The sequence below is a fragment of the Aethalodelphis obliquidens genome, unplaced genomic scaffold (genome assembly GCF_003676395.1).
Source record: "Aethalodelphis obliquidens isolate GAN/ISIS:26980383/991018 unplaced genomic scaffold, ASM367639v1 scaffold1, whole genome shotgun sequence".
In the NCBI taxonomy this organism is placed as follows: Eukaryota; Metazoa; Chordata; class Mammalia; order Artiodactyla; family Delphinidae; genus Aethalodelphis; species Aethalodelphis obliquidens.
In genome coordinates, this window is record NW_020837945.1 from 59,830,556 (window position 1) to 59,849,117 (window position 18,562).

At 40.5% G+C, this 18,562-nt stretch overlaps 1 protein-coding gene across 2 annotated transcripts in view; it reads right to left on the reverse strand.

The window, feature by feature from the left end:
* USF3 (upstream transcription factor family member 3) overlaps nucleotides 1-6,646 on the reverse strand; it is a 43,933-nt gene extending 37,287 nt beyond the window's left edge. The window contains exon 1 of one of the 2 annotated variants that reach the window (XM_027104955.1): nucleotides 6,389-6,646. The gene's annotated coding sequence lies outside the window, so the exon portion shown is untranslated. The remainder of the gene's footprint in view (nucleotides 1-6,388) is intronic. The other variant, XM_027104938.1, reaches the window with a different exon arrangement.
* Nucleotides 6,647-18,562: the final 11,916 nt, after the last annotated feature.

Genomic DNA, 18,562 nt, shown 5'->3' on the forward strand with positions numbered 1-18,562 from the left:
TTTACATGATAATACGTTTAACGGATCAAGCAAAGTGCCTGGTATGTAGCAAGAGCTAAAGACACTTTACTTGCCTTTCTTCCATTTCCCCCCTAATTCACTGGGAAGATGAAGGTCATCTGGTTCACGTTCCTTAACTGGATCCTACATTTATCATAACAGACCTCTGTCTATACATCTGTCCTTTCAGGCTACCAGAACATCCTAAAGCTAATTCCACCACCTGTGGAGAGAGATTCTATACTTGATTCTTTCCTCTTTAGTACTATATTCCCTCCTTAACCATTTCTCTCTTGTTTCCAAAATACAAAGAGTTTCCTCATATTAAACTGGAATTTACTGCCTTTTCTGTCTATCATTCCGTTTCTTTCCTCCTTTCCTATGAAACGTCTCACCTTTCCTTCACTGGCCAGTCTCTTCTAAAGCCCGTGGCAGTACGCCTTCTGATTGCTCCTGCTAGCCAAAACTGCTTTCTTAGAGGTCAGGGACTATTTTTCACCAAGTCAAAGGTCTTCTCCTCTCTGCAGGATTTGAGGCTGCTGATCTCTGCCTTTTCTTGAAATTCTCTCTCCCAGGCTGTCTTCCTCTCTCCAATTATGCATCATCTTTCTCTAACATGAATCCTCGTCTTTCTCTCACTTTGACTTCCAAGGCTGAATGCTTTTTTTCTATTTGCTTTTCCCCTGCAAAGTTTCAAATTGTTTCTGTGTAAAAGCTGTTATGTTTTCTACAATAAAGCTACATTTCAACACTGATCTTACTCCAAATCTTTGGTTAGGCAAAGCTCTCTTCAGAGCAATTCATTTCAAAACCAATAAACAAGAGTCTGTGTGCAACATGTCAAATGGCCTTGCCTCTTAAGAGACCTATTTCCGATTTCTCCATTTTATCAACGACACCAAAATTTTAACATGGCTTTAAACTCAAAAGTAACCTTCAGATCTTCTCACCGAATCCTATCAGTTTGTTGCACAATGTTCTTCTCATGTTTGTTACTACCACCTTAGATGAGTCCCCATTTTACACAGCTCTGGTTCTTTCTTGCTCCCAGCCTTTTCCTTATTCTTCAATGGTTTTATACTCCAATGTCTCATTCATCTTTCCACTGCGCTGTATCCTATCACATGCCTGTCCTGCTCCAGAATCTACAGTACCATTTTCCAACATCTACTGTATCAAATCCAAACTCTTGGGTCCTACCTTTCATGACTCTACCTCACATTGCCTTCTTTATTGCAGGGCTCACTCATCCATTTCTACCTAGTACAACACACAGAGGAGCAGGGTTATATAGCTGATCACATCATCTACTCTTCCCTCCTCCCCAATTCAGACAGATGTTTCCCTGTGCTCCTTATCAGCTAGTTTATTTTTTGCTAAATCTATGCTATTTTCCCACTGACACAACCTTTCCACTTTGCTCTGCTTATCCAAATCCTGCTAACTCTTTAAAGCCCAGTGCAAATACGTCCTCTTCTATAAAACCTTCCCTAATATTTCCAGCTAACACTAAACCTTCTACCTTTGTTCTGGACTCTATCACTCCCACTTCTTAGCAATTTTGTTACAAAAATATATCCTTTCTCTCATATATTATTAATTTCTCCTTCCCTATTAGTGCTTTTACATTAAAATATATTATTCATTTTTTTCCTATTTAAAAGATTAAAAATTTTTTTTTTCCTTTTCTGACCTTGCCACAGATTCTAGATGTTCCTAGTCTCTTCTCCCTTCCCACCATCAGGCTCCTTGAACAAGTAGTTTATACTCACTGTCCTTTCATCCTCACTTCCCATTCACTCTTCAACTCCCTGTTACATGGCTTTTATTCCTAAAACTGTTTACAACAAGCTCACACATCAGGATCTCCACACTGCCAGATCCTATGAACTCTGTAGGAAATATCTTGGTTTTGGCCTTCTGGCAATACCACCTCGCTCTTCCTTTGGACAGCTTCTCTGTCTGATTCCTGAGGTCTGATATGACTATCAAACATGGGCTCACCTCTGGGGTGGGCACAGGGCTGACCAACAAGACTCTGCACAAGGAGGAAAACTGGCTGAGGCTGAGTTAGCCCCACAGATCCATGTGATCCTAGAAGCTGCTTTCTCTGGTCTTCCCAAGGCTTCATTATTCTACCTTCCTTCACTTCCATGAACTTACCAGTATCTATCCATAAATCCCCCTTTCTTGCTTAGGTTAGCCAAAGACAATTTCTGCTGCTCTAACCAAAGAGAAATTGATCCTGCAAGTGGAGTTGAGGTAGAAGTGGTACCTCTCATGGTTACACTACAAATTTCTTCTCCCTGTCACCTTCACTACAGGCTTCTGCTGTTTAAGAAATTATAGTAGCTAAGGGGAGACCGCTTTTGCCAAGGGACCCAATAATGGCTTCATTAATTTGGAGGGAAGGCTGTCTGGGGCTCCTCATGCAGCCAGGTAATAGACAAAAGGGAAGTCACAGGGAGCATAGGTGGGAACAGGGAGAACCCTGGGGCACCTCTATTTACTAATACTAGCAGCAAAATTACCACACTACTGCTACATTACACAGATAAGGTCTGCCAGGGCTCAGACCCCTCAGGAATAAAAGTTTGCATGTCTGACTACACATGTCTGACCCCAAAGTCCGTGCTCTTTAACATACCACTTTCTACCATGACAATCTACTTGTAGCTCCTTAATCAAGAAATGCCCTCTCTCATCTCCATGCCTTTGCACCTATCACTGTGTTTGGAATGCTCATATCAACTTTCCAACTGGGAACTCCTAATTATCCTCTTTGAAACTTTCTCTGATCCCTACAGGTTAGTCCCAAACATCCTGACATAATACATACTCCACAATATCTTAACAGGAAATACACTCTATATGCTTATTGGCTATTCCCACTAGACCGTAAGCTTCTAAATGGTAGACACCACATCTTCCATATTGTATGCTCAACAACTAGTACTCAGTACGGGAGTAATAAATGTCTATTGAAGGAATATCTGGTCTTTCTTAATTTTACATGGTATTAATCACTGCATCATCAATTTTGAGTACTTACGTTTAAATTAGCTAATGAATATTGTGTTCAGTCCCTTATTTGATATGATGCTCTCCAATCCTCCCAATAAGTCTAAAAACTTCTTGAGAGCTGAGTCCACACCATTTACTACTTCTGTATTCTCTTTAGCACCTAAGAGTATTTGGACACGTGGTAAGCACTCAATAAATACTTGATGAACTGAATTAAAAACAGCATATTAGCACATTAATAGGAGCAATTTATTATGCCCTACTGATCTAATTAAAAGATCTGGACTTCTGAAGTAGTGCAATTGTACCCGTATGGAAAATTTAATGAGAAAAAGAAAAATTATCTAATTGAACAGTTAACAGCTTTTCTCTTAGAGTTCCACAAATATTTTACAGATAACAAGAGTCGACTTCCAGAGCTCAGAATAAAAGACTCAAGGCATATATTTCCATGCATGTTGGAAGGATGATTACATGTTTAAGCGATCTATCATAACCATAATTACTTAAATTCCACTAATCCCTAATAAATCCATAATAGGAGTCTAGGACATAAAAATATTTAATAGTGAAATCAGTTAATGCCAAATCAACCTATGCTAAAGATGTATATGGTTATCTTTGCATAATACATAACACAACAGTCATTTACTCATTTCACAAACATTTTTTGAGTGCCTACTAATAAGTGCTATGTTAGGTCCCAGAAGTACAAAGATGAAGAGAACACAGTTGCTATGTTCACGGGGTTCTAGCTCCACATGCTGCAATGGTATTTAAGAATACAGTGTGAATCATACCTCCTGGAGCTCTCAATGTGGCTGCTCTAGGGGTAGCAGGCTCATGGAGAAGGTGGATAAACACATACTCAACGGCAATGTGATTAGTGTTAACACAGAAATAAGCACAAGCTGTTATGGGGCCACAGAAAATCATCAACCTACTGAAGAAGTCAGGAAAATACATGGAAGAAACTGACATCCATACATGAATTCAATGTGAGTTAAGATGTGAGGAAGCTACCACGACAGAAACATCTGGGATGGAATCAAACCTGAAACTATGGTTGCAAACAGAGTGGGGAGGTTTCAAAGCAAATCAATCCAACCTACAGCAAACTATTGTAGAAGAGCGAAAACTAAAATACTCCTTGCCGTTAAGTTTGAGAATAATGAAACACATATACAAAAGAAGTTATAAATAAATGTATTAAAGAAAAAGAAAGTTAAACCACTACATGATGTAACCACAAAGGGAGTCTTTTAAACAATATGTGGATTAAAAGTTCAAAGGGAGCCAATCACTGAAGAGAAAGGGCTGTCCAGGAAAACCTTCATTAAAGTTTAGGGTTAGAACTGTTGTCACTGGGGAGAGGGCGCACAGGGAGGGGCATCCATATGCTGAGAAAGACCAATGTCATTAACAAAAGCAGGGATCTGAACTGCATATCTGTGGGACCACAAGGAGGCTCATGCTGGGAAGTAGCGGGGGGAAAGCTGGACACATGAGTGAAGGCCTAATTTAGAAGAGCCTGGAAGGCAAGCCTAGTGGATTGGACGTTGCTCTAGACACATAGTAGTTCTCAACCCTGACTGCTGAATTGAAACACCTGGGGAGCTTTAAAAACTACACCTACAGCTGAGGTTAACCCCACATCAAAAGTAAGAGACTCTCTGGGGCAAGCAGTCTGGGCATTAAAATGTAAAAGTACATAAGATGATTCTACTGTATAGTCCAGACTGAGAACCACTGGGTTAGAGGATAAAAAGGTAAGACATGAAAGATATGGTTAAGACCCAAGCTTGATTCAGTCTCTGTTTATAAGCAACAATTTTGAGTTGATTGCCTGTTGAAGCCTATCTCCTAACTTGAGTTAAACATTCTCAGTTTTCTTATGTTTCTTTTCCCTTGTTGACAATGCTAAGGTCTGAAAATAGGAAAACAGCAGATCAATTTCTCTTACCTGCCTATTTCACTGACTGCACAGTCTGCAACTTTAGAATTTTATTTCCATGAAATAAAATTCATGGAATATTATTTATAGCATTTCAATCCTATGCTGCCCTTGAATCCCTGCAATGAGGTGCTTTTATTCCAAAGAATGTTCTAGGCTGCATGCATATCTGGATTTTATAAAACTTCTTTTTTAAATATAGAGAGAATGTAATACCTATGTATAAAAAAGTCATACTGCTTAGATTAGAGAAAAACGTGAGATTAAGTTCTTCTTTACACTGTTCCTGAGACAGGATACTGTTCCTGGTTTCATTAGTGCAATGATTACAAAGTATTTTGCTTATTTTGTAACAATTACTTTTAACGTACTTCACAAATAAAGGGAAACACCAAATGTATCCCATACAGCAACTCTGTACTACATTAAACACGCGTCCTGTGTAGGAGGAAAAAGTCATCAAAGTGATTAGAGTGCATGACAGCCTGTTGATCCTTCAAAAAGCAGGTTTGCTTGTTTGATTGCTTTTTAAGAAAAAGCAAAGGTACAAATATGCTTCAGAATCTGTTACTCGCGGAAGGGTTTATTCAAGAAATCTGTACTTTGATAAGTAAGCAACTCTCTTTTTTCCGCAAACTTAAGCTACCCACAACTGTCTAGTTTTGTGTGGTGTTAGGTCAATATATCTACTTAATAGTAAAAACAGCATGAGAACGTAAGCTGGAAGTCATCAGCTGGGATCCCACATATAGGTTTATGCATTCTCTTACCTCCAGATAAAGTTAATAAATTCGAAGGACCATATCCCACTGTAACCGTAGTGGGGGGAGGGGGAAGGGGCCAGCGGGTATGGGAGAATCGTTCCTATTCAGAAAGGAAAAGAAAGGCTTCTAAAAAGAAGACGCAAGCCTAACTCTCCGACACAGGTGTCAGAGTTAAAAAGCAAGTCACAGGAGTCTGACCAGTGGGTCCGAAGGAAAATCGGAGGGCAAGGAAAGAAGAGGGAATGAAGGAAACAGGAAAAGGTGAAGGAGGCGGGCAAAGGCCATCCGGTATGAACCTGAATGCCCAGCTCTTTATGCACTCGGGGCAGCGTGGAGCCCTTCTCGCCCCGCGCGCATGTCGGGGGTCGGTACGCAGCGCGATCCCCCCACGGGCCTGGCACCAGGGGACGCGGGCGCCGGGAGGTCGGGGAGAAGAGGGGTGCGCGCACCTTCGGCGCTCGCGCCCCACTAGGCTCCGCACGCAGGGGTCCCCAGGAGGAAGACACACTTTGCGCAGCCCTCGCCTCCGGGAGCGGGGAAGGGGTGGGTGGAGCAGAGCCCGGAGCCGCCCCCCGGAGCCGCCCCCGCAGCCCCGGCCCCCGCCCCCCGCCCCGGCTGTCAGCGGCCCCCTCCAGCAGTCACTCACCCCGGGGCTGCGTGGGCTCGGCCGCGGCGGCGGCGGCGACCCCAGCCTGGGTCATGATCCCAAGCGGGTTCCACAGGGTTGTCCGACCGCCCGGGCGAATCTCTCAGTCTGCGGCCGCCGCTTGCTCCTCTGGGGCTGGGGGAGCGCGGGCCCAGGCCCTCCTCTCCCCCCGCCCCCGCCGCCTCTTCCTGCGGCCACTGCCGCAGCTGCGAGCCCGAGCCTTCAAGGCCGGAGACCCGGCGGCAGCACGGCCTCAACTTTCCCAGCCCCCCTCCCCCCGCCCCTCCGGACCCCTCCCCCCGCCCCTCCCGCGGCCGCCGCTCGGCTAGCTAACAGCCTATCCTGGGTGCACCGCGGTCCCGCCTCTGCCACTCATGGCACCAATCCGATCCCGGGGAGGCTGCCGTGGTAGCCGATCAGAACCCGAGACGCCGTTGCGCTCTGCTAGAGGGCGGGAGGAGGTGGAGGGAAAAGTGAAGAGTGAACGGGCCTCTGGCGGCCCAATGAGGAGGGCCGGGGGGCGGAGGTGTGCAAGTTGGGTTGAAGGAACAGGAAATATTCTTAAAGGTAGAGTGATGGGCAGGACGGAAAGCCAGTAGGTGAATGGGAAAGAGGTGGGCCTGGTTCGTTAAAGGGGACGCCTTGAGAACCTAGAAAAGGAGGTGTTTTAAGAAACTTCTTTGTATCATGGTCTCTGTTCTGCTTCACACGTCTTCGGTAGGAGTTTGGAAGTGGAAAAACTGGAAAGGAGGAGGGCACGGAAGGCTTTCAGAAACGATTAGAGAGATCCTTTTAGCCTAGAGGGCAGGAAGGCGGGATGATGCCTCTGTAACACAGGAGGTGGGGAAGAAAAAAGAGATTGCAGACGTCTCCGGCTGCCATTTCACTGGAAGATCGTTGCCGACCTGACGCTGCTCAGATTTGTTGGCTGTGGTCATCTGTCATTTTTCATTAGCCACAAAGGCGGATTCCTGCGAACTGGAGATGACAGTGTTCAGAAATGTCCTGGGGGCCTCCTAGCTGGGGGAAGCGAATATGTGACATTCGGGGATGGGATTTGGAACTTCAAGCTTGGGTTCTTATAGACCTAGATCTGGGAGGTACAGAGCCGCGGGTGATGGCATGGAGACCTGAGGGTCCGCTAATTCCAAGATGGGTTTGGGGCCCTAGAACCGTGGTCACAACTCCCTTTTCCTGGTTTTACTTCCTATTTCGTAACCCCTCCTCCCCTGAAACAGGTGTCCTCCACCTAGTGGTGATGAAAGATTTCCAAGCGCTTCCACCACCAGGTTCGGAAATGTCCCAGATCTTACATGTCCAGGGGCTAGACCAGGCAACTTCCAGAAGGTGCACACAGGGCATGGCATAGTGGGAATTACTTGAGCCTGTGTACAGAGGAAGCTGACCTTGTATTGGGAAAAGGTGTAAAAGTTAAACAGTAACCACACCTTATGTTTGTACAGCAGTTTAAAAGCTATGATGAAACAGAAGGCCTTTAGTGTTACTTGTAAACTATGGCATGATAAACAGCCTGGAAATTTTCTTTAACTCTTGCATCTCAGCATATAAAGTTCTAGCCTCTGAATGCATTTAGCATACCCAAATCAAAGCTGCAGATAAGACCCTAGGATTCAGAGCCTAATAGTAATGCTAATATAGCGCCTGAAATTGTATAGTATTAGTTAGTATGTCCAGCTGTAGGAAATAATTTCCATTGTGATCAGAATATAAGGTATTCTTGTTAAAAATTATTCTGGTTAATAAACATCGTATCTCGGGTATGTATGATTTTCCAAGGAAGTGCAATGCATCGAGCCTAAAGTAAAATAACACAAATAGTTTTGACAGTTCAGAAAACAGTTGTTAAGAGTTTCTTTGGACCACCATTGAAAACATACATGAATACCTTTCTGGCACAGTGTAGAAATGTTAAATTTCTATTTGATAAAAGGTGGGGGTGGTAAATTGGGATTAACAGATACAAACTATATAAAAAAACAACGAGGACCTACTGTATACTACAGGGAACCATATTCAATATCTTGTAATAAGCTATAATGGAAAACATTGTAAATCAGCCATACTTCAATAAAAAATTAACAACAACAACAACAACAACAGAAAGGTCTGAATGTTTGCTTTTTAATTTAATCCTCATTCCCGACTGAAACCCAAGTCCCAATCATAGATCTCTTCGTTGACTTTGCCTATTCAACGTTGGTTTACGGCTCTAGATGAGAGGATGACATCAGAATATCGCACCAGTCCAATTCCCGGCTAGCTGACATGTGCTTATAGTACCTACACTGATAATAAAATATGGTGGCCAAGTGAAACTGGTCTCCCTGCCTCTAGGCCAAATCCATTTTTCACACCGCTGGAGTAAATATGATTTTCACCCACGTACTTAAGATCCTTCAGTGGCTCTAAAAGACTCTCTGCATGACTTACAAGCCCCTTGCTTGCCTCCCCAGTTTCATTTCCTGACACCTCTTTTTTCCTGTTCCTGGGGATGAAAGACTAGGGGACGGAGGGGCTCTCTGGGCTCTACTCTACCCAACACCTCCCTGCTCCCAGAAGAGGGGGCCGCGCAGAGTGTGCCTCCTCGCAGGGGACCCCTGCGTGCGGAGCCAGGTGGGGCACGAGAATGGGGGTGCGCACGCCCTTCTTCTACCCAACCTCCGGGCGCCCCGCGTCGCAGGATGCCAGGCCCGCGGGGGGCTCACGCTGGGCCCCTATCCCCAGATGCGTGGAGGACTAGAGAGGCTCCAAGCTTGCGTGTTCTTTTTAGAAGCTTTCGGAAATGAATGGCAGCGGTACAAGCGAACGGTCAATTGTTTTCCAGGATGGTTGTAGTATTTCGCATTGTCAACAGCAATATATGCGGATTCCAGGTACTCCACATCGCCAACCTTTGATACGGTCAGTCCTTTTCATTGTAGCCCTATGGTGAGTGTGAAGTGGTCTCTCGTGATTTTAATTTGCACTTCACTAATTACTACTGGTGTTGAGCATATGTTCCTTGTTTATTGGACAGATACACATCTTATTTGGTAAAGTGTTCAAATCTTTAGCCCATTTTAAAAGCAGGATGCTTGTCTAGTTATTGAGTTGTAAAAGCTCTTTGTACCCTCTGGATAAAAGTTCTTTCTCAGATATATGTTGCGCAAATATTTTCACCTAGTATCCTGGGGGGGAGGGGGACAAAACCAAGATCGCTTTTTTAAGGAATCTTCAATAAACTGAACATATTTAAAATGTACAACATGGCAGGTTTTGAAGTTTGTAAGCACCTGTGAAACCATCTCCACAATAAAAAATGAACATATCTAGCCTGCCCTCAGTTTTCCTCATCCTCCTTATTCACTCCTTCCTCTTGCCCTCATCCTGTTCTCCAGGCAACCACTAATCTGCTTTCTGTCACTACATTCGTTTCATTTTCTAGAATTGTAAATAAATGGAATCTTTCTGTTTATACTTTTTTTTTGTCTATCTTCTTTCATTCAGCATGGGGGGGGAGGGAGAGGTTCATCCACTTTGTTGTATCAATAATTCATTAGCTTTTGTTGCTAAGTAGTATTCCATCATATGGATATATCATATATATTCACGTTGGTGGACAGTTAGATTGTTTGCAATTTTTGACTATTACAAATAAAGATGCTAGAACATTTGTGTATAAATTTTTGCATGGACATTTGCTTTCATTTTCCTTGGGTAACAATTTGGTAAATATCCAGTGGAATGGCTGAGTCAGGTGCTAAGTGTACATTTTTTAAACAACTGCCATATTGTTTCCCAAAGTTGTTATACTATTTTATATTTTCACTAGTAGACTCTGAGGATCTGAATTGTACCATAGCCTTATCAACATTTAATATGGTCAATCTTTTAAAATTTTAGTCATTCTAATAGGTGTATAGAGGTATTTCCTTGTGACCTTAATTTGCATTTCCATAATGACTAATGATACTGAGCATTTTTCATGTACTTATTAGCCATTTGTATATCTTTTATGAAGTTCTGTTTAAAGCTTTTGCCCATTTTTATTGGGTCATTTGTTATTTATGGGGTTTTAAGAGTTCTTTATGGATTCTGACTACATAGCCTTTATCAGATGTATGATATACAATATATTCTCCCAGTTCTGGGTTGTCTTTTCATTCTCCTGTTTTTCAAATAGTTGTTCTTAATTTTAAGTCCAATTTATCAATTATGGCTTTTATGAATTATGCTTATGGGGTCATATCTAAGAAATCTTTGACTAACACAAAGTCACACAGATATTTCTATTTTTCTTCTAGAAGTATTATAGTTTCATGTTTTATATTTAGATCCACGGTGCATTTTAAATTGCTGTATATCACAGAACTATGGATGAAAAATTCTTTTGTATCGGGAAGTCCAGTTTTTCAAGCACCAATTGTGGGTTTTTTGTTTTTCTTTCTGGCTGCACAGCACAGCATGTGGAACTTCCCCAACCAGTTATTGAACACAACCTGTGCCCCCTGCAATGGAAACATGGAGTCCTAACCACTGGACCACCAGGGAAGTACTCAAGCACCAACTGTAACAACCATCCTTCTTCCACTGAGATGTCTTTGTACCTTGGGCAAAAATCAGTTGACCATATATGTGTGGTTGTTATTTCTGGACTCTATTCTGTTCCATTGATCTATTTATTGATCTTGACACCAATACCACAGTTTTAATCACTGCAGTTTTTTCTTTTTTTAATTCACTGCAGCTTTGTAAGTCTTGAAGTCAGGTAGTGTATATAAGTCCTCCAATTTTCTTGTTCTTTAAAAAATTGTCTTAACTATTCTAGGTCTTTCGCATTTCCATATAGACCTAAGCTTGTCAAGAAGAAAAAAAAAAGCCTGCTAAAATTTTGAGTGGGATTTATAATTCAATTTGGGAAGAAATTACAACTTAATATTGAGTCTTTGGATTCATGAATGTGTTCTCTCCATTTATTTGGGTCTTTTAAATTTTTCTCTGAGGAGTGTTTTATAGCTTTATGTATACAGGTCTTGCATATATTTTGCTAAATTTATCTCTATCATATGTTTATGCTATTGTAAATGTTATTAAATTTCTAATTTTAATAGCTGGATATACGATTGATATTTGTATCTTGTGGACTTGTTACGCTCACTTATTAGTCCTAGTATTTCTTTTAAGTTATCTTAGCATTTTCTACTACATCGTATCATCTGTAAATAAAGACAATTTATTTCTTTCTATCCAATCTACATACAGGCTTATTATTTCTTTTTCTTGTCTTACTGGACTGGCTAGGGCTTCCAGGGCAATATTATATAGAAGTGGTGAGAGCAGTCATCCTTGCCTTTTTCACAATCTCACACATAAAGCATCCAGTTTTTCACTATTAAGTATGATGGCAGCTGTAGGGTTTTTACAGATACCTTTTCCAAGTTAATTTTCTTTTTATTCCTTTGTCATTGAAAGTTTTTATCGTGAATGAGTACTGAATTTTTCTGCATCTACTGAGATAATCAAGAGGGATATTGGTCTACTGTTTTCTTGTAATGTCTTTGTCTGGTTTTGGTACTAGTAGAATGCTGTTCTCATAACATGAGTTAGGCAATATTCTTTTTTCTACTATTTCTTGAAGAATGTAGAATTGGTATTATTTCTTCCTTAAATATCTTTTAGAATTCACAAGAGAAGCCATTTGGGCCTGGAATTTTCTTTGCAGGAAGGATTTTTACTACAAATTCAATTTCTTTCATACATATAAGGCTATTCAAGTTACCTATTCTTTATTTTTTTCTAATATTTGGCTTTTTTCTTTTGGTATCAGCTTTATTGAGATATAATTCACATACTTAAAATTCACCCATTATGGTTCAATAATATTCCATTATATGCATATGAAACATTTTGTTTATCCATTCATCAGTTAATGAACATTTGGGTTGCATCCACTCTTTGGCTATGATGAATAACACTGCTATGAACACTCATGTACAAGTTTTTGTGTGGACATGTTTTAATTTCTCTTGAAATTATATACTTACATACCTAAGAGTGGAACTGCTGAGTCATATGTTCAACCTTCTGAAGAACTGCCAAACTCTTCTTTTTGGGTGACATGAGTGACTTGTGTCTTTCAAAAAAATTTGTCCATGTTATTTGTTGAATTTATTGAATAAAGTGGTTTGCAATATTCCTTTATTATCTTTTTATTGTAAGTTCTGTAGTGATGTCCTCTCTTTCTTTGCTGATGTTGGTAATTTGTGTCTTCTGTGTAGGGGGTCGGGGGGAGTGGTCAGTCTGGCTAGAAGAGAGGTCTATCAATTTTAGTTTTTCGAAGAAGTAGCTTTTAGTTTCATTTAATTTTCCTACTCTTACTGTTTTCAATTTGATGGCTTTCTGCTCTTTATTATTTCCTTCCTTCAGTCTACTTTAGGTTTAACTGGCTCTTTTTCTAGTTTCTTAAGGTAAAATCTTAGATCTTTGATTCAAGATCTCATATACAAGCAACAAAGATTACCATATAGCACAAGTAACTAGATTCAATATCTTGTAATAAACTATAATAGAAAATAATCTGAAATAAATAACTGAATTACTGCTGTGCACCTGAAACACAATATTCTAAATCAACTATACTTCAAGGAAGAAAAACAGATCTCATATACACACTTAATGCTATAAATTATCTTTTAAGCATTTAATCCTACAGCTTTGACATATTTTGTTTCCTTCTATTCAATTTTTTTCTAACTTCTCTTGCAATTCCTTTTTAGACACATGAGTATTTAGAAGAATGTTGCTTAATTTCCAAATATTTGGGGGATTTTCCAGATTTACTGATTTCTTGTTTAGTTCTGGTGTGGTTAAAGGATGTGGTTTGCATAGTATCAATCCTCTTTAATATATTGTGACATACTTACCAAGAGTTCAAAATCTCTATAACAGAAGATTTGTCTATTTCTCTTGTCAGTTGTCTATTATTAGGTTCATATTCATTTAAGATTATATTCTCTTGGTGGATTCCTTTATCATAAATATCCCTCTTTTATCCCTGGAAATATATTTTGTTCCAAAATCTACTTTGGTATTAATTTAGCCACTCCAACTTCCCTTTCATTTTTGTTTACATGGTGTATCTTTTCTACCCCTCTTCTGGTTCACTTGTATTTAAAGTGGGTTTCTTATAGGTAGCATGTTGTTTTGTTTAATTCAGTATGAAAAATCTCTGCCTTTTAATTGGTGTGTTTGGACTATTTACATTCAATATAAGGATCAATATGGTTGTATTTGAAGTTTCCATCTTGCCATTTGTTTTCTATTTGTCTCATCTATTCTTTGTTGTGTACATTTTATACCTTGCCTTCTTCCACTTTAATCATATTGTTAGTTTTTAAAAGCTGGGTAATACTGAGATACCATATTTTATCATATTTATTGTGAGCATTATAGAGCTCAGCCCCTTAACTAACTGTGACCTTGAGAAAGTTACCTTTTCTAAGCCTGTTTCTGAAACTGTAAAATGGAGCTAATGAAAGTTCCTACCACAAAAGACTGTTGTGTGAATTCAGTGAGAGCATCGATCAAAGTGCCTGCCACATGGTAATCTTTCAGTAAGTGTTATAGTAATGAATGAATTCAGTGCCAGACAGTGGGGTTAGGCCCTGAGGATGCACGTATTTTCAAATTCTCATCATTTAGGCAAAAATAAGGACATACTTTTGTAAGCTGCCTTATTAGAGTTTCCTTTTCCATTAATTGTATTTCCTTTGTGAATTATGTCCTTTCACCATCAAAAGATCTCAATGTTTTTCTTAGGTATGAGCTCTTTAGACAGAAAAACTGTGTTAATGCAAAATTTTGCAGTCCCCTTTCTAATACAATTATTTGTAACTGTTAAATCTGACCATATTTTTAAAACTATGATTTTTGTAACTTTCCTGGAGGATATGCCTATTAGAATTTTTTTAAACTTCACTCTTTCAGACATTTTTACAGGCATTTTATATTCTTCACATCCACGAATGTGGTATATCACTTTATCTCTTCCATTAATTCATTCAGTTTCAAAGGAACTTCATATTTTGTATAAACTATAGCTTTTACTAAGTTAGTCTCTCTCCTCTGTGATCACTGTGAATGGGTTAGTTTCCCATTATCTAGCTGGTGAGCGCTGACAGTATGCTCCTGATACTTGTGTCTAGCTTTTATTAAACTTAGTTGGTTCTGTATTGAAATGCTGAGATAACTTGGGCTTTTCAATTCCAAAGTTTTACAATGATCATTCATCTCTCTTTTTCCCCCCCACTCTTAGGTATAAAAACATTAACAATTATTCATTTTGTATTGAGAACCAAAGTAAAAATTGACTGAAATGTTTTCTCCAAAATTCTGTAAAATGTATTATACCTACCACTCCAACACAGTACCTCATGGCAACTGAAATAATGTAATGTTGTTCCCTGTTAAGATCACCAGGGCAGGTCTATGCCTATCTTTTTCACTGTTGTATCGTCAGTGCCTGAACCATTGTGGGTACATTCTTTGACCTTATCTCTGTACTAAGTCCCACAAGTTACAAGAACATTTAAAAAAAAAAAAAAAACTTTAAGGACTGGCAGTAGTCCAGAAACCATGCTCTAAATTTGCCCCAGGTTACATATTACTAGCTGGATTTCAATTTGGAGTGAAGAGACACTAGACAATCTTATGTAGGGAAAGAGGGTTTTACAAGAGAAGGGGAAGCTTTTAGTATACGGTAGTTGCAGTTAAAATTGCAGGAGTGGGCTTCCCTGGTGGCTTAGTGGTTAAGAATCCACCTGTCAATGCAGGGGACACAGGTTCGAGCCCTGGTCTGGGAAGATCCCACATACCATGGAGCAACTAAGCCCGTGCGCCACAACTATTGAGCCTGCACTCTAGAGCCTGCAAGCCACAACTACTGGGCCCATGCGCCAAGAGCCCAGGCTCCGCAAAAAGAGAAGCCACTGCAATGAGAAGCCCACGCACTACAACGAGGAGTAGCCCCCGCTCGCTGAAACTAGAGACAGCCCGCACACAGCAACGAAGACCCAACGCAGACAAAAAAGAAAATTTTTTAAAAATTGCAAGAGTTATCAGTGTTTCAACTATAAGCAACTAAATAAGACGTCTGATGAAACCTGAACAGTATGAACAAAGGTCATATAGATTTACTTCTACGTAAAACAAATGAATTGAATCAAGTCCCTAATAGGTAGTCTTTCCTAGTGTCTGTCATCAGAAGAAATTTGTTAGAGAAGAGAAACCAATGATGAAGGAAGACCTACGGAGGTAGAAGTTTTCTTTGGATTTTGAGGCAAAAGGTCACATTTTGTGGAAGGTCATTCTTAATTTGGCTAATAGTATAATCTCCAGCTAAGGTGCCAGTTGAGCTTAGTCTGCTGTTTCTAAATTGTAGCTTCCTCAAGGCAGTTTAGAATGGGATAGGCTGAGAACTGGGGGACAAGCAGAAACTCTACAAAATGTAACTTAGATGGTTTCTGTTGTATAAATTCTGAATTTGTATCCCTTTTGCACTCCCTTTCATATTTTTAGTCTCAGTTCTTCTATGGGAATTAGGCTTTTTGTTTATACTCAAACCAATGTTAAAGACAGCAAGTCAGCATAAAGAATATTCCTCTCCACCAAGCTCCTTCCAAAGTTAAGGTAAAGTCAAGGTCCTTGGAGGCTCTGGTTGTTATTTTAGTAAAGAAGCTGGCCTCTACTTAGACATGAATTCTATGCAAATTAATTAGAATTTTACTTCCCTTTAAAGAGACTATGATTTTTATCTGCCTAGTTCATTGACATATCCCTAAAGCTTAGAATAGTAGGTGTTCAATAAATTTGCAAAAAGTTTTCAACATTTACACCAGCGAAAGGCAGATAACTTTCTCACATTGGAAGATGGTAAGGATAAAGAAAGTCATTAAACTACTTTTAGACTGCTATAAGAAAGCCTTCATCTTACCAGATTTTACTGCTCTATATACTAATTATTTCAAGTTGTGTATTCAAATTTCATCTGCATAAGCAGTTATACTTGTGGTGCCTGTTTTTAGTATACAGTTTTCACTTTAGTACAGAGATTACTAGTGACAAATAGGATTTAAGATTGTTCAAATCTTTACAGAGAACTTTTGATATTGCCAGTAAGTACAGTTTCTAAAAGACGAACTAACGAAGTTTGGTCAAGGAAACAAAGAAAAACATTATAATCAGTTATCTTCTTGAGGGTACAGCCATTTAACGTGATTTAATTTATACTACTTAGATTCCTTTATAAAAGGATGTCTTGAGGGTTTTTTAAAATATTTATTTATTTGGTTGCACCAGGTGTTAGTAGCGGCAGGTGGGCGGGCTCCTTAGTTGCAGCATGTGAACTCTTACTTGCAGCATGCGTATGGGATCTAATTCCCTGACCAGGGAACAAACCTGGGTCCCCTGCATTGGGAGCGCAGAGTCTTACCCACTGCACCACCAGGGAAGTCCCAAGGATGTCTTGAGTTCTTGAAGACAGTAAATAAATAAGAGTAAAAATCGGGACGAAATTCAGCTATGTGGCAGATTAGTTTCAGTATATCAGGAATAACTAATTCCAAGTTCACTCACTCCAAATATCCCTGCACAATAGACTATTCTCCCAAATGTTGGATTTAAGCTTCCATCACAAATTAATATTAAAACAGGCTATAGGGGGGCTTCCCTGGTGGCGCAGTGGTTGAGAGTCCGCCTGCCGATGCAGGGGACACGGGTTCGTGCCCCGGTCTGGGAAGATCCCACATGCCGCGGAGCGGCTGGGCCCGTGAGACATGGCTGCTGAGCCTGCGTGTCGGGAGCCTGTGCTCCGCAACGGGAGAGGCCACAACAGTGAGAGGCCCGCGTACCGCAAAAAAAACAAACAAGAAAACAACAACAACAAAAAACAGGCTGTAAGTCTTTGAGATTTAAATTCCAGCCTGTTTAAGCAGTGATTGATTCATATTAGCTTTATGCTCCCAGTTATTCTTGGAGTAGGCTTTGATTCTAGATACTTTTTACTGAACTGTTTTAGAAAATTGAAAAGGTGAGAACTTCTGCCCCAGTAACAGATTACATATTCTCTTCACTTTACATTCCTCAATGTTCTAGCAAGATAACTATACCTATCGATACATTTAAAAATCTGACTCAAGCCTTTTTTTCCATATGGCTATGCTACTTGGCTGTATCTTGAACTAGGACTAAATTCCTGTAGTACAGCACTGTAAAGAAGTCCAATTCAGGACCCTCTGTCATGGTTTATTCCCTGAAAAATTCTCAAAGGCTCATCACTCCTACTCATCCCCACAGTACTCAACTTCCCAGGAATGTTCAGATCACACAACTAGAAAAGCACCAACCTGGGAGACAGATTAGTGAGCCCACGCAGTTGAAAACCCAACCATAAGAACAGAACTTTTAGGTCCACTCCCTATTTAACATTTTTTTTTCAAAATTAATTTATTTACTTACTTATTTGGCTGTGCCGAGTCTTAGTTGTGGCACGCGGGATCTAGTTCCCTGACCAGGGATCAAACCTGGGTCCCCTGCACTAGGAGCACAGAGTCTTAGCCACTGGACCACCAGCGAAGTCCCTTCTTTAACATTCTGAATAACGGTAAAGTGCAATGTTTTCTAACCCTCATTTAGGAAATCAAGCCCTTCAAAGAGTAAGATTAACAGAAACTTTCCAACTTCCCTGTGTTGGCTGTCAATAAAGCCCAACATTTCCTCCAAACATGACATGGTAGCCAGGTCCACTGATTCCCACCTCCTGGTATTAATATCCTTGTGTATCCCCCTCCCATACTACCAGGCTAGTACAATGGCTGGTCTGTGTGACCAATGCAATATGGCAGAAGTAATAGGTATGTCACTCTGAAGGTAGGTCATAGAAGAGTATGGCTTCTGCTTACTCTCTTGGATCACTCGCTCTGGGGCAAGTCAGCTGCCAGCTGTCACTCAGGCAGCCCTGGAGAGACGCCCACATAGTGAGGAACTGAACCCCTCCAACAACCAAGTGAGTCAGTCATCTCAGAAGTGGCTTCTCCAGCCCCGGCTGACAGTCCTGTAACCTGATGAGACCTTAAGCCAGAACCACGTAACTAAGCTGCCCTTGGATTCCTCACTCAG